General features: G+C 43.7%; 1 pseudogene; it reads left to right on the forward strand.

Moving 5' to 3' along the window:
• Nucleotides 1–16,799, forward strand: part of LOC127931418 (coagulation factor XIII B chain-like) — a 57,580-nt pseudogene extending 40,781 nt beyond the window's left edge.
• The last annotated feature ends 1,210 nt before the right edge of the window (nt 16,800–18,009 follow it).

Raw genomic sequence — 18,009 nt, forward strand, 5'->3', positions numbered from 1 at the left:
CCTAACACATCATTCCTATGGTGAAGCGTGGTGGTGGCAGCATCATGCTGTGGGGATGTTTTCAGGGACTGGGTGACTGGTCAGGATCGAAGGAAAGATGCATTTCACTACACCCGCAATAACATCTGCTACACACGTGTATGTGACCAATAAAATGTCATTTGATTTAGTACATTTCACTGCCACAACAGAACTTAAAATAGTTTTCCAGGACTACAGGAACAGAAAACATTCAAATTCCTTGAGTGAAAAATATCTAATTGTCAAAGTCTGTGTTTTACTCTGACTGATTTTATCAATGTAATCACATTGCATAAACATAGCTCGTTGAAATTTGCACAAAAAACCCATCAATCCACAAAGGATCCAAATGAAACCATTAACGAAAGACACATTCCACCTCAACTTCCCTTATAATCCATTGTCTATATTTATGGTAATATCCATCTTTACGTGAAGAGTCTCTTTTTGTACCATGCTCAGCTCAACTCAATCTTTCTCCGTTAGATCCTCTAGATTGTAATATGGATTTGAATCTGTGCATCTCACAAGCTGCTGTTTTAACATCAAACCAGTAATAGCAACATGAAACCAGAAATACTTTTCATACACCTGATATGGTCTACTGGATGAAGATAATGTTCTTATGTACAGATGTAGGATATTCATTTTATTGCTCTTTTGTTGCTAACAATTCACCTGTACAGCAGGAAATGCAAACTTGTACTGTATTTATGTTTTAAAAAGGCTTCTAAGCAGTAATGTATTACGGCAGTGTTACATTACTACACCTAATAGGAATTTGTAGGATTTGTTTCCTGCTGTAGCAAACTGGCTTGAGTTAAGATCCTCAATAAGGAATATGAGAAAAAGCTGTGGTCAACATGGTCCATATTTCCGCTTCTAAATACAGTTCACAAAATGTGAAGATCTCCTCTTCAAACAGCTCTGTTCAAAGTTGGCATCTCACCCTTTCTCAACCTCTCTCCTCTTTTGGTTGTCTTTTCCCCTCCACAGTTCACAAGTACACATTATCTTTAAACAAAGATGTTTCGGCTATTCGGCTATGTCAGCAACACCTGTTGATAAGTGTATAAAATCGACCACATAGCCATGCAATCTCCATAGACAAAAATTGGCCTTACTGAAAAGCTCAGTGACTTTTAACGTGGCACCATCATAGAATACCACCTTTCCAACTAGTCAGTTTGTCAAATGTCTGCCCTGCTAGAGCTGTCCCGGTCAATTGTAAGCGCTCTTATTGAGAAGTGGAAATGCCTAGCGCTAGGTTGCAACACTCAGAACTGAGTTCCAAACTGCATTTGGAAGCAACGTCAGCACAAGAACTGTTCATCCAGGGCTTCGTGAAATGGGTTTCCCTGGCCGAGCAGTCACACACAAGCTTAAGATCACCATGTACAATGCCAAGCATCGGCTGGAGTGGTGTGAAGCTCACCGCCATTGGACTCTAGAACAGTGGAAATGCGTTCTCTGGAGTCATGAATCACGTTTCACCATCTGGTAGTCTGAAGGACGAATCTAGGTTTGGCGTATGCCAGGATAATACTACCTGCCCCAATGCATAGTGGCAACTTTAAAGTTTGGTGGAGGAAGAATAATGGTCTGGGGCTGTTTTTCATGGTTTGGGCTGGGCCCCTTTGTTCCAATGAAGGGAAATCTAAATGCTACAGCATACAATTGCATTGTAGACGATTCTGTGCTTCCACCTTTGGGGAAGGCCCTTTCCTGTTTCAGCATGACAGCAGTTCAATGGCTCAGACACGAGACGTATGTGGCTGGGTCTACAGAAAATCACAGACTACAACAAGAAAACCAGCCACTTCACGGACACCGACGTCTTGCTTCCAGACAAACTAAACACCTTCTTTGTCCTCTTTGAGGAAAATACAGTGCCACCGACGTGGCCTACTCACAAGGACTGTGTGTTCTTCTTCTCCAAGGCTGGCGTGAGTAAGACATTTAATTTAGTTATCCCTCACAAGGCTGCCGGCCCAGACGGTATCCCTAGCCGCGTCCTTAGAGGATGCGCAGACCAGCTGGCTGATGTGTTTAGAGACATATTTAATCTCTCCCTATCCCAGTTTGCTGTCCCAACATGCTTCAAGATGGTGACTATTGATCCTGTGTCCAAGAAGGCTAAGGTTACTGAACTAAATGACTATCCCCCCGTAGCACCTACTTCTGTCATCATGAAGTGCTTTGAGAGACTAGTCAAGGATCATATCACCTCCACCTTACCTGTCACCTTACCGCCCCAATAGGTCCACAGAAGATGCAATCACCATCACACTGCACACTGCCCTATCCCATCTGAACAAGAGGAATGCCTATGTAAGAATGCTGTTCATTGACTACAGCTCAGCATTCAACTCTATAGTAGCCTCCAAGCTCATCATTAGGCTTGAGGCCCTGGGTCACAACCATCCCTGTGTGATTTGGTCCTGGACTTCCTGATGATTTGCCCCCAGGTGGTGAAGGTAAGAAACAACATCTACACTTCGCTGATCCTCACCACTGGAGCCCCACAAGGGTGTGTGATCAGCCCCCTCCTGTACTCCCTGTTCACCCATGACTGTGTGGCCATGCACACCTCCAACTTGATCATCAAGTTTGCAGACAACATAACAGTAGTAGGCTTGATCATAACAAAAACGAGACAGCCGGTAGGTATGGGGTGAGCACACTGGGAGTGTGTTGTCAGGAAAACAACCTGTCACTCAATGTCAACAAAAGAAATTAGATGATCGTGGACTTCAGGAAACAGCAGAGGGAGCACCCCCCCTTTCCACATCGGCGTACACATCACAGACAAAATGAAATGGTCCACTCACACAGACAGTGTGGTGAAGAAGGCCTAACAGCGCCTCTTCAACCTCAGGAGGCTGAGGAAATTTGGCTTGCCACCTAAAACCGTCACAAACTGTTACTGATGCACAATTGAGAGCATTCTGTAACACCGCCTGGTACGGCGACTGCACCACCCACAACATCAGGGCTCTCCAGAGGGTGGTGTGGTCTGCACAACACATCACCGGGGGGGGGGCAAGCTACCTGCCTTTCAAGACACCTACAGCACCCGATTTCACAGGAAGCCCAAAAGATCATCAAGGACAACAACCACCCGATCCACTGCCTGTTCACCCTGCTACCATCCAGAAGGCGAAGTCAGTACAGGTGCATAAAAGCTGGGGCAGAGAGACTGAAAAATAGCTTCTATCTCAAGGCCATCAGACTGTTATACAGCCATCACTAACACAGAGAGGCTGCTGTCTAGATACAGACTTGAAATAATTTCCCCATCTAACAAATGGATCACTGGTCACTTTATTCATAATGTGAATGTGTTAGGAGTTCTCCAAAACAACACCACCATGAAGTATGAAAACTGGCTACAGTTTGAGTGCAGCAACTCTAGACACGTTCTGAAGGGGGAATCAGAGGTTGTCTGCTCAACCAATGGAGAGTGGAGTCACTCCTTTCCAATTTGTGACAATAAATTGTATTTGTATTGATTTAACACATTGTGTAATGCTCCAGGTGTCGTGGGTGTGGAGTCAAACGCAGGAGACAGAGAGTGCAATGCTGTGCTCACAGGTGCTCACAATAATAAGAGCCCCAAAACACAGGGAATGAAAAATGACTGCTGAAAAATGCACGACCAGGAACTAACACGTTCCTCTACTACAGAGCCGAAGGTTACAATGAATAATCCCGCACAACAAACAGGCGGGCCGGCTGTCTAAAGAAGCCCAACTAATCAACACAAACAGGTGCTACCAATAAACATACAAGGAGGGGGAGGAAAGACAATCAGTGGCAGCTAATAGGCCGGTGACGACGACCACGGAGCGCCACCCGACCGGGAAGGGAAGCCACCTTCGGTCGGACTGGTGATACATTGGGCAAATAATGCAACACAACAACGTTATTTATTGTTTAAAGTAGATTTACAATTATCTCCAACTCACACACAAAATGAAGCAAAATAAAGCATTTCAGAAAGGGTAGGGAAGATTTCTGGACAGTTTGCTATTCTTGATGTTTAATGAAAGCAGCTGGGTACATTTCATCACTAGTACTTCTATGACCTCACTCATGTGTTCCTAGAGCCCAAGGATTTCTGTGCACCACCTCCACATCTCATTAACGGAGACACGATGGGCCGTACCAGAGAACGATACTGAAAGGGAGAATCAGTTCATTATGACTGCAAGTCTTACTAAACCCTTAATAGAATTTCATCCTACAAGACGTGTCCTAGAGGGATCTGGATTGGAGAGATGACAAGTCTGAATTAGTTACATCCTTGAAACAACGTTTGCCTGATTCATATCCAATCACAAGCTCACATCCCTATGCTATTCCCATGCTCATTCCCATTCACAGATCATGGTGGATTGTTAGGATCAATTCCCTTTCAAAGCCCCCCTGTGATCTCTGACTAGCCGGTGGAGATAATAAGGGCCTTAGGGATTGGAGTGTGGGAGAAAATTGGAACCGGGCCCAACTGTAATGCCACCTGATCTTCAGGACATATTCACACACTGATTCCTGTACCATCTTCTCGTTTCAGAACCCGAGGCCCTTGTAACCGTATCCTGTTTGGGATGAACAGCTGATGAACACACAGAACATCCAATGAGCATATTAGACTGAAAATAAAAATACACTCCATTTACCACATGGGGATCATATCACTGTTTAGTGTGCTGCTCATAGTAGACTTGGCCAGGTAGTGTTGGTTTTCATCAGCAGTGTATACATGGGGTCATGACTTTGCCTCTTTGCCCATATTGATCTCAGCTTACGGAAAGTGATGACTACTGTCGTGTTGGACAAACATGTAATTGAATAACCTCTGTCAATAGTTTGCTCCAATTATTTGCAGATTCATGGTTTCATGATTGTCCAACATTAAATAAAGTGCCTCTGGTTCATATTTACTCATCTACTCTTTAGTTCATTGTTATCTGGGAATATTATCACCAGGTATTTTTTACAATATTGAAGCAGCCAGACAATATCTATTAAAAATATTAATGTGGTGTTCTTTGCCATGTATTTCAACTACATCATCGTCACTGAGTGAATCTTGAACATTAAGGCAGGAATATTGACTTTCAATTCTCATTTGCCAAATAACTTTTAATGTTTAGTCTAGTTGGTAATGTAATATGGGCTAAACCCTGGCATGCTCATTCGGTGTAGAAATAGATTTTGGCCTTCCCATTTTGCCCCTGGAAAACAAGGCTTTATGGGAAACAGTGACTCTGCCTTACTGGAACATTCTGAAGGCCATGTCCATAGACAGTTAACCAGATTTATATAAGGGTTATGTAAGTACAGTATTTGAACATCTTTTGTGATTCAATAATGACCATACATATGTTTTAATGGAGCCTATCAGCATTCAAACTAACTGTAGCCCTCAATTTATTTTTAGCTCTAAACCATCCTCAGACACTAGTCTTAACCTCACTGGTAGATGAGATTCGCTCTAAACTATCCTCAGCCACATACTTTAACCTCACTGGTAGATGAGATTAGCTCTAAACTATCCTCAGACACAAGACTTAACCTCACTGGTAGATGAGATTAGCTCTAAACTATCCTCAGCCACATACTTTAACCTCACTGGTAGATGAGACTAGCTCTAAACTATCCTCAGCCACATGCTTTAACCTCATTGGTAGATGAGAGCAGCTCTAAACTATCCTCAGCCACATGCTTTAACCTCACTGGTAGATGAGAGCAGCTCTAAACTATCCTCAGCCACATGCTTTAACCTCACTGGTAGATGAGACTAGCTCTAAACTATCCTCAGCCACATACTTTAACCTCACTGGTAGATGAGACTAGCTCTAAACTATCCTCAGCCACATACTTTAACCTCACTGGTAGATGAGACTAGCTCTAAACTATCCTCAGCCACATACTTTAACCTCACTGGTAGATGAGACTAGCTCTAAACTATCCTCAGCCACATACTTTAACCTCACTGGTAGATGAGACTAGCTCTAAACTATCCTCAGACACATACTTTAACCTTACTGGTAGATGAGACTAGCTCTAAACTATCCTCAGACACATACTTTAACCTCACTGGTAGATGAGACTAGCTCTAAACTATCCTCAGACACATACTTTAACCTTACTGGTAGATGAGACTAGCTCTAAACCTACATTATGTTTATTAGAATATTGTAGATATGTATGTATATTATTTAGCTAAAACAATAATTGCAACACTAGTGGAAGAACAAGTATTGTCACGACTTCCGCCGAAGTCAGTCCCTCTCCTTGTTCGGGCGGTGTTCGGCGGTCGATATCACCGGCTTTCTAGCCACCACTGATCCACTTTTAATTTTCCATTTGTTCTGTCTTTGTCTTATTCACACCTGGCTTCACTCAACCAAATTCTTGTTTATTATTTAACCCTCTGTTCCCCATGTTGTGTTTGAGTGATTGTTTATTGAAATTCAGTCCGTCTGAGGGTGCTCAATATGTTACTTTGTATATTTGTCTTTTTGAGTAAAGCACGTTTATTACTCATATCTGCTATCCTGCGCCTGACTCTCTACACCAGCTAGACACAGGATCATTGCAGGAGCAGACGCCGTCCCTGTTCCAGTGGAGGAGCACGTTCAGCAGCACACAACCATTTTGCAATGTCCGGGCACCGCATGGATCGTGTGCTGAAGACAATGGATCTTTTGGAGAGAGAAGGAGGTTTTCCAGGGCCTCCACCAGCCCCACTACAGCAGGTCCCACTGTCCACCCCTCCTTCACCCGGTCCCAGCGGGACTCGCGTTCCCAATGGAGTATGAAGCGACAGCTGCCTGATGCCAGGGGTTTCTACTCCAGCTGGAGCTCTACCTGGCGACCGTCCACCCGGCGTGTCCGTCCTCATCTCCTGTCTCTCAGGCAAAGCCCTGGAGTGGGGCAAAGCCCTGGAGTGGGCCAACGCCGTATGGAGTGAAGGAGACGCGGCGTTGGACCATTACACAGAGTTCACCCGCCGCTTTCGAGCAGTGTTCGACCACCCGCTTGAGGATCGAGTGGCAGGTGAACGTCTGTTCCACCTGAGGCAGGGGACGAGGAGTGCGCAGAATTTCGCCTTGGACTTCCGAACCCTGGCCGCCAGCGCGGGATGGAACGACAGGGCCCTGATCGATCACTACAGGTGCAGTCTGCGCAAAAACGTCCGTCGGGAGATGGCCTGCCGAGACACCACCCTCACATTGGACCAGCTGGTGGACCAGTCCATCCGGCTGGACAACCTGCTGACTGCCCGCGGAGAATCTGCAGAGAGAACAATAGGGTGGTTGTGTCATTACTGTTTTTTTGTTTGTTTTTTCAGTGTTCCTTGCTCTCTTTTGTCCCACAATCTTGTTGTGCACCATAACCGCAAGGCGTGCCCCTTCCCTCATGCTGGTGAATCCAAAATGCTGCCGCTTTAGGGTATTTTTCAGCAGAACACTGTGGAAGGACACCAGATTACCTGAGTTTTACAAAGACAAAAGGTAAAAAGAGAAAGGGGTGAGACTTATTTGATGACATGGTCTGAAATAAACTATGTGGTCCTCAGGCTACATCCAACCACCTGGAACCCCAAGCTCATTCCAGCCTGTTGTTTGGATAATTTTGATGTTTGTTATATATCGAACGAGCTTGGGGTTACAGGTGGTCATATCGAACGAGCTTGGGGTTACAGGTGGTCATATAGAACGAGCTTGGGGTTACAGGTGGTCATATCGAACGAGCTTGGGGTTACAGGTGGTCATATCGAACGAGCTTGGGGTTACAGGTGGTCATATAGAACGAGCTTGGGGTTACAGGTGGTCATATCGAACGAGCTTGGGGTTACAGGTGGTCATATAGAACGAGCTTGGGGTTACAGGTGGTCATATAGAACGAGCTTGGGGTTACAGGTGGTCATATAGAACGAGCTTGGGGTTACAGGTGGTCATATAGAACGAGCTTGGGGTTACAGGTGGTCATATAGAACGAGCTTGGGGTTACAGGTGGTCATATAGAACGAGCTTGGGGTTACAGGTGGTCATATAGAACGAGCTTGGGGTTACAGGTGGTCATATAGAACGAGCTTGGGGTTACAGGTGGTTGGATGTTGCCTGAAGACCAAAGAGTATTTTCAGACCATATAGTTCTGACAATATGCTGTAGCAGAGTCAGGGTGACATTTCCCTTTAAGGCATGACCAGGCCCTCTAGTGGCCTAGGCCTGTAATAGTAGGTTGTTTTCTCTTCAGCTGTGCTGAAATACTGTAGTAGTTAGCTATCCTGGTAGACACTGAGGTCCTTCTGCTGCTGAGCAATATCTTTATCTTTCTAGGGATTGTATTATTCTATTTTTCATGTGGCTCATATATATATATATATATATATATATATATATATATATATACGTGGCAAAATAAATTAGGTTCTATTCAATTATGTATTTGCCGCATTTGACAAATAAAGTTGGATTTGATTTAGTTGTGCATCATTTCATAAAAGTAGCAAAGCAAACACATCAGTTATGTTTACCCACATTGTATAGTCAGAGTCTTACAGGGCAATTAGTGAATACTTGGAGGGCACTATGGTGTTGAACGCTGAGCTGTAGTCAATGAACAGTATTCTCACATAGGTGTTCCTTTTGTCCAGGTGGGAAAGGGCAGGCATCTGTTGATCTGTTGGGGTGGTATTTGAATTGGAGCGGGTCCAGGGTTTCTGAGATGATGGTGTTCATGTGAGCCATGATCAGCCTTTCAAAGTATTTCATGGCTACAAATGTGAGCGCTACGATGCGCTAGTCATTTAGGCAGGTTACCTTGGTGTTCTTGGGCACAGAGACTATGGCGGTCTGCTTGAAACCAGAAGTATATAGACAACTGCTCGTCAAACATCTCATTCCAAACTGATTAATTGTCACTGTCCTTGAGCTTGTCTCCACCCCTTCCAGGTGTCACTAATTATCTCCGGTGTATTTATACCTGTGTTTTCTGTTTCTCTGTGCCACTTCGTCTTGTTTGCCAAGTCAACCAGCGTTTATCTCCTAGCCCCTACTTTTCCCCAGTCTCTGTTTTTTCCAAGTCCTCCTGGTTTTGACCCTTGTCTGTCCTGACACCAATCCCGCCTGCCTGACCATTCTTACTGCCCCGACCTCGAGCCTGCCTAACACCTTGTACTGTTAGGAGACGGAAATGGTTACTGAACCCCTGCCTGTCCTGACCTCGAGACTGTCTAACGCCCTGTACTGTTTGAACTCTGACCTGGTCTATGTACTTTCGCCTGTACCCGATCTGCCTATTGCCTATCCCTTGGGTTATAATAGTTATTGGAGCTCAACCATCTGCCTCCTGTGTCTGCATATGGGTCTCGACTTGTGCCCTTATATTAATATGGTGTTGGTCCCCCCTTTGCTGCTATAACAGCTTCCACTCTTCTCTGAAGGTTTTCCACTAGATGTTTGAAAATTGCTTCAGGGTCTTGCTTCCATTCAGCCACAAGAGCATTAGTGAGGTCTGATGTTGGGCGATTTGGCCTGGTTCGCATTCGGCATTCCAATTCATCCCAAAGGTGTTCGATGGGGTTGAGGTCAGTGCTAAGTTCTTCCATACCGATCTCGGTAAACCCATTCTTTATGGACCTCGCTTTATGCACTGTGTTTTTCAAATCAAATCACATTTTATTGGTCACATACACTTGGTTAGCTGATATTATTGAAAGTGTAGCGAAGTGCTTGTGCTTCTAGTTCTGACAGTGCAACAATATCTAAGAAGTAATCTAACAATTCCACAACAACTACCTAATACACACAAATGTCAGTAAAGAGATGGAATAAGAATATGTAGATATAAATATTTGGATTAGCAATGACCGAGCGGCATAGGCAAGATGCAATAGATGGTATAAAAACAGAATATACATATGGGATGAGTAATGCAGGATATGTAAACATCATTATTAAAGCGACATTAATAAAGTGACCAGTGATCCATTTGTTAGATGGGGAAATTATTTCAAGTCTGTATCTAGACTGCAGCCTCTCTGTGTTAGTGATGGCTGTATAACAGTCTGATGGCCTTGAGATAGAAGCTATTGTTCAGTCTCTCGGCCCCAGCTTTGATGCACCTGTAAAGACCTCGCCTTCTGGATGGTAGCGGGGTGAACAGGCAGTGGATCGGGTCGTTGTTGTCCTTGATGATCTTTTGGACTTCCTGTGAAATCGGGTGCTGTAGGTGTCTTGAAAGGCAGGTAGCTTGCCCCCGGTGATGTGTTGTGCAGACCGCACCAATGATGAGCTTGGAGGGTACTATGGTGTTGAATGCTGAGCTGTAGTCAATGAACAGCATTCTTACATAGGCATTCCTCTTGTTCAGATGGGATAGGGCAGTGTGATGGTGATTGCATCTTCTGTGGACCTATTGGGGCGGTAAGGTGACAGGTAAGGTGGAGGTGATATGATCCTTGACTAGTCTCTCAAAGCACTTCATGATGACAGAAGTAGTTACGGGGGGATAGTCATTTAGTTCAGTAACCTTAGCCTTCTTGGGTACAGGATCAATAGTCGTCATCTTGAGGCATGTTGGGACAGCAAACTGGGATGGGGAGAGATTGAATATGTCTGTAAACACATCAGCCAGCTGGTCTGCACATGCTCTAAGGACGCGGCTAGGGATACCGTCTGGGCCGGCAGCCCTGCGAGGGATAACTAATTTAAATGTCTTACTCACGCCGGCCTTGGAGAAGAAGAACACAGTCCTTGTGAGTAGGCCGCGTCGGTGGCACTGTATTTTCCTCAAAGAGGACAAAGAAGGTGTTTAGTTTGTCTGGAAGCAAGACGTCGGTGTCCGTGAAGTGGCTGGTTTTCTTGTTGTAGTCCGTGATTTTCTGTAGACCCAGCCACATACGTCTCGTGTCTGAGCCATTGAATTGCTGTCATGCTGAAACAGGAAAGGGCCTTCCCCAAACTGTTGCCACAAAGGTGGAAGCCCAGAATCGTCTACAATGCAATTGTATGCTGTAGCATTTAGATTTCCCTTCACTGGAACAAAGGGGCCCAGCCCAAACCATGAAAAACAGCCCCAGACCATTATTCTTCCTCCACCAAACTTTAAAGTTGCCACTATGCATTGGGGCAGGTAGTATTATCCTGGCATACGCCAAACCTAGATTCGTCCTTCAGACTACCAGATGGTGAAAACATGATTCATGACTCCAGAGAACGCATTTCCACTGCTCTAGAGTCCAATGGCGGTGAGCTTCACACCATTCCAGCCGACGCTTGGCATTGTACATGGTGATCTTAAGCTTGTGTGTGACTGCTCGGCCAGGGAAACCCATTTCACAAAGCCCTGGATGAACAGTTATTGTGCTGATGTTGCTTCCAGATGCAGTTTGGAACTCAGTTCTGAGTGTTGCAACCTGCTTCAGCATTCAGCGGTTCTGCTCTGTGCCCTGTTGTTGCTGCTAGGCATTTCCACTTCTCAATAAGAGCGCTAACAATTGACCGGGGCAGCTCTAGCAGGGCAGAAATTTGACAAACTGACTAGTTGGAAAGGTGGTATCCTATGATGGTGCCACGTTAAAAGTCACTGAGCTTTTCAGTAAGGCCAATTTTTGTCTATGGAGATTGCATGGCTATGTGGTCGATTTTATACACCTATCAACGGGTTTTGCTGACATAGCCGAATCCACTAATTTGAAGTGGTGTCCACATACTTTTGTATATATAGTGTATTACAAGCTGGGTCAGGGAGAGCATGAAAATGTCAGTGAAGACACTTGCCAGCTGGTAAGCTCTTACTATGAGTATGCGTCCTGGTAATCCGTCTGAATGTTAAACCCAGGTCTGATAAATAGACATAGCCTATATCCTAATGTAGCTACACTACCTTGAGGTGAGGTCCTCAGAGCTCTCAAATACAAACAGCTTCTTTCAAAACAAGGAGTGGAGTATGGGAATAATCTGCAACGATCGATGCAGCAAGAAACAATGCTAGGCTAGGCATCTACAGCTCTGTCAGAAGATCTTTGTTCTTTAAAGATAATGTGTACTTGTGAACTGTGGAGGGGAAAAGACAACCAAAAGAGGAGAGAGGTTGAGAAAGGGTGAGATACCAACTTTGAACAGAGCTGTTTGAAGAGGAGATCTTCACATTTTGTGAACTGTATTTAGAAGCGGAAATATGGACCATGTTGACCACAGCTTTTTCTCATATTCCTTATTGAGGATCTTAACTCAAGCCAGTTTGCTACAGCAGGAAACAAATCCTGCAGCAACAGGAAATGTGAATTATTATGTGGAATATCATTAATGAACATTTTTATAGGGGTTTGTAATATTTGTGTTGTGGAGAAATCACCAGGCAGGAGACGGGAGTACAGTTAGTTCTTCGTTTAGTCAAAACCACTCGTGCTCTACAGTTCCCGGCACAATAGTGCGCATGTGCATTTCCTATTAGGTCTAGTAACGTAACACTGCCGTAATACATTACTGTTTAGTAACAGCAGAGTAACTAATATAAACAGATGTAGATCCCAGATACAACAGGGTTGATACATGTTCTGTTAGGGCAATTTAAGTCTGAAATTTCAAAGTGGAAATTACTAACTTTAGAAGTGTCACGGTCGTCCTCCTCTTCGTCTGAAGAGGAGAGGCGAGAAGGATCGGAGGACCAAAATGCAGAGTGGTAGGTGTTCATCATTAATTTTAATAAAGAAAACACTGAACACTGAAACACTATACCAAAACAATAAACGAAATAACAACCGTGAAGCTAATGCGAACTGTGCTGAAACAAGCCATCAACATAGACAATCACCCACAAACAAACAATGCAACCCAGGCTACCTAAGTATGATTCCCAATCAGAGACAACTAATGACAACAGCCTCTGATTGAGAACCATACTAGGCCGAAACATAGAAATCCCCAAATCATAGAAAAACAAACATAGACTGCCCACCCCAACTCACGCCCTGACCATACTAAATAATGACAAAACAAAGGAAATAAAGGTCAGAACGTGACAAGAAGCCTTTTTAAAACATAAATACAGTACAAGTTTGCATTTCCTGCTGTACAGGTAAATTGTTAACAACAAAAGAGCAATAAAATGAATATCCTACATCTGTACATAAGAACATTATCTTCATCCAGTAGACCATATCAGGTGTATGAAAAGTATTTCTGGTTTCATGTTGCTATTACTGGTTTGATGTTAAAACAGCAGCTTGTGAGATGCACAGATTCAAATCCATATTACAATCTAGAGGATCTAACGGAGAAAGATTGAGTTGAGCTGAACATGGTACAAAAAGAGACTCTTCACGTAAAGATGGATATTACCATAAATATAGACAATGGATTATAAGGGAAGTTGAGGTGGAATGTGTCTTTCGTTAATGGTTTCATTTGGATCCTTTGTGGATTGATGGGTTTTTTGTGCAAATTTCAACGAGCTATGTTTATGCAATGTGATTACATTGATAAAATCAGTCAGAGTAAAACACAGACTTTGACTATTAGATATTTTTCACTCAAGGAATTAGAATGTTTTCTGTTCCTGTAGTCCTGGAAAACTATTTTAAGTTCTGTTGTGGCAGTGAAATGTACTAAATCAAATGACATTTTATTGGTCACATACACGTGTGTAGCAGATGTTATTGCGGGTGTAGTGAAATGCATCTTTCCTTCGATCCTGACCAGTCACCCAGTCCCTGAAAACATCCCCACAGCATGATGCTGCCACCACCACGCTTCACCATAGGAATGATGTGTTAGGACGGTGAAACAGCCATTTCCCCAGCTGTGAAGGTAAACATTTCACTTTAGTCAAAACTAAGCAAATCGCTTTTTCGACAACAATATGTACCTTCAGACGTTACATCAGGTGTGCAAATGTTCAATACAGCAATTTAGTGATTTTAGACATGACTTGTGAAGCTACAGAGAGGATTAATAATGTGAATGTGTTAGGAGTTCTCCAAAAAACAGCACCATGGAGTATGAACACAGGCTACAGTTTGAGTGCAGCAACTCCAGTCACATTCTGAAGGGGGTCGTATAGCTTCAGCTTACGAGAAGAGATGGGCACTGGCTTGTTGGACAAACATGTCAATCGATATAACCCCCGTCAATAGTTTGCTCAAACCATTTGTTCTGGGGCTTTGCATAAGCTAAGAAACATTGACTTCACAGGAGTTGTTTTTCATGTCAGTCTGAACTTCAATAAAGTACCTCTGGTTTTGAATTCTCAATGATTTTGTCTGTTATTAGGGGAACAGTGTTTTACTAGTCATGATCAGAAACAACGGTAGGGGGAAATAGCATCTAATGGCAGGAAGCGGTCACAGCACAAGAGGCACTTTCAGGTGAAATCAGATGTTTTATTTACAGCAGTAGGCAGTCAAAGGAAATATTTACAGAATGGATTCAAGAATCGCTCCGGTATATGTTCTGTTTGGCATGTGCACAGCTGAAGAGAAAACAACCTACTATTACAGGCCCAGGCCACTAGAGGGCCTGGTCACGCCTTAAAGGGAAATTTCACCCTGACTCTGCTACAGCATATTGTCAGAACTATATGGTCTGAAAGATACTCTTTGGTCTTCAGGCAACATCCAACCACCTGTAACCCCAAGCTCGTTCTATATGACCACCTGTAACCCCAAGCTCATTCTATATGACAACCTGTAACCCCAAGCTTGTTCTATATGACAACCTGTAACCCCAAGCTCGTTCTATATGACAACCTGTAACCCCAAGCTTGTTCTATATGACCACCTGTAACCCCAAGCTCGTTCTATATGACCACCTGTAACCCCAAGCTCGTTCTATATGACCACCTGTAACCCCAAGCTCGTTCTATATGACCACCTGTAACCCCAAGCTCGTTCTATATGACCACCTGTAACCCCCAAGCTCGTTCTATATGACCACCTGTAACCCCAAGCTCGTTCTATATGACCACCTGTAACCCCAAGCTCGTTCGATATGACCACCTGTAACCCCAAGCTCGTTCTGTATGACCACTTGTAACCCCAAGCTCGTTCTATATGACCACCTGTAACCCCAAGCTCGTTCGATATGACCACCTGTAACCCCAAGCTCATTCTATATGACCACCTGTAACCCCAAGCTTGTTCTATATGACCACCTGTAACCCCAAGCTCGTTCTATATGACCACCTGTAACCCCAAGCTCGTTCTATATGACCACCTGTAACCCCAAGCTCGTTCTATATGACCACCTGTAACCCCAAGCTCGTTCTATATGACCACCTGTAACCCCAAGCTCGTTCTATATGACAACCTGTAACCCCAAGCTCATTCTATATGACAACCTGTAACCCCAAGCTCGTTCTATATGACCACCTGTAACCCCAAGCTCGTTCTATATGACCACCTGTAACCCCAAGCTCGTTCTATATGACCACCTGTAACCCCAAGCTCGTTCTATATGACCACCTGTGACCCCAAGCTCGTTCGATATGACCACCTGTAACCCCAAGCTCGTTCTATATGACCACTTGTAACCCCAAGCTCGTTCTATATGACCACCTGTAACCCCAAGCTCGTTCGATATGACCACCTGTAACCCCAAGCTCGTTCTATATGACCACCTGTAACCCCAAGCTCGTTCTATATGACCACTTGTAACCCCAAGCTCGTTCTATATGACCACCTGTAACCCCAAGCTCGTTCGATATGACCACCTGTAACCCCAAGCTCGTTCTATATGACCACCTGTAACCCCAAGCTCGTTCTATATGACAACCTGTAACCCCAAGCTCGTTCTATATGACAACCTGTAACCCCAAGCTCGTTCTATATGACAACCTGTAACCCCAAGCTCGTTCTATATGACCACCTGTAACCCCAAGCTCGTTCTATATGACCACCTGTAACCCCAAGCTCGTTCTATATGACCACCTGTAACCCCAAGCTCGTTCTATATGACCACCTGTAACCCCAAGCTCGTTCTATATGACCACCTGTAACCCCAAGCTCGTTCTATATGACCACCTGTAACCCCAAGCTCATTCTATATGACCACCTGTAACCCCAAGCTCGTTCGATATGACCACCTGTAACCCCAAGCTCGTTCTGTATGACCACCTGTAACCCCAAGCTCGTTCTATATGACCACTTGTAACCCCAAGCTCGTTCTATATGACCACCTGTAACCCCAAGCTCGTTCTATATGACCACCTGTAACCCCAAGCTCGTTCTATATGACCACCTGTAACCCCAAGCTCGTTCTATATGACCACCTGTAACCCCAAGCTTGTTCTATATGACCACCTGTAACCCCAAGCTCGTTCTATATGACCACCTGTAACCCCAAGCTCGTTCGATATGACCACCTGTAACCCCAAGCTCGTTCGATATATAATCTATGCAGTCACTTTACCCCTGCCTACATGTACTAATGACATCGACTAACCTGTACAACAGCACATTGACTTGCTACTGTAGCCAATTGTAATGCCACCTGATCTTCAGGACATATTCACACACTGATTCATGTACCATCTTCTCGTTTCAGAACCCTACACTGTGGACGATCAGCTGATGAACACACAGAAAATCCAATTCATGCATCCTCAGAAAGATCCAACTAAACACTCTGTCATACATGTGGACTATGTCACTTTTAAGTGTACTGGTCATAGTAGACTTAGCCCAGGAAGTGTTGATTTTCGCCTGCAGTGTATACATGGGGTCATGAACTTGCCTCATTGCCAATAGTGGCTTCAGCTGACGGGAAGAGATGGCCACTGGCTTGTTGGACAAACATGTCAACGAATAACCCCTGTCAATAGTTTTCTTAAAATATTTTCAGCTTCATGATTGTCCAACATTAAATAAAGTGCCTCTGATTCTAATTTAATTTAATCAATTTAATTTAATAAAATCTCATTTACTCTAATCGAATCTAGTCTACTCTAATCTACTCTAATCCAATCTACTCTAATCTAAACAAATCTACTCTAATCTAATATTTATTATTTTAATTGTTCGCTGGAATATTATCCCATACACCATCAAACCTTCTCATCCCACTGGACACAGACGCCAAATCAACATCTTTTCCACGTTATTCAATTTAATTGACATGGAAACAACGTTGATTCAACCAATGTGTGCTCAGTGGGAAGTTAGTGGTGCTGGGGATGACATGATCAAAGTTCACTATAAAGAAACATGACATATATTTTTAACAATATCAAAGCAGCCAGACAATATCTAGTAAAATGTCCTCGTGGTCCTTGCCAAGTATTTCAACTGCATCATCGTTACTGAGTGTCATAGATGTGTTCTTTGCATTCTACACATTGAGGCAGGAATATTGACCTTCAATTCTCATATGCAAGAAAAAGTTAAATGTAACATTGTGTGTTTTGTTTAGTTGGTAGGTTAATGTGAGGTAAACCCTGGCATGCTCTCAAGGTGTAGAAGTCAATAAAACATTAACTTTAAATCGATTTTGGCCCTTTTGCCCCTGGATAATACGGCTTGACGGGAAAAGGTTGTCTTGCTGGAACAAACATAGCTATGTCAATAGACAGTAAACAGACAGGTTTATGTGAGGTTTATGTCAGTACACATTTGTTCAGCATATTTGGTGATTCATCAATGACCTAACAAATGGAGCTTATCATCATTACAATCAACATTCAAAGTATTTGCTACCTGTCTAAACGTCTTTCTATCTCTAAATCTATGCTCTTCAAATTAGATATGTCTCTATATGGCTGACCAAATGATTTGCACTTTTAAATTAGTTTTGATTTGCTCAATTAATGAATAGACTGAACCAATGCAGTTCCTACATTGAGCATTTTCCTCAGTGTTTCCCCTTCCCGCAACGTAGGTTTGATTGAATTCCAGTATTTTGGGTCAGTCCCTCTGGACAGTGGTTCTCTTCAGTGCTCCCTGGGGGCTGGAACTCTGTAGACAAACATTAACTTTG

Source organism: Oncorhynchus keta, chromosome 1, assembly GCF_023373465.1.
Source record: "Oncorhynchus keta strain PuntledgeMale-10-30-2019 chromosome 1, Oket_V2, whole genome shotgun sequence".
NCBI classification, from domain to species: domain Eukaryota; kingdom Metazoa; phylum Chordata; class Actinopteri; order Salmoniformes; family Salmonidae; genus Oncorhynchus; species Oncorhynchus keta.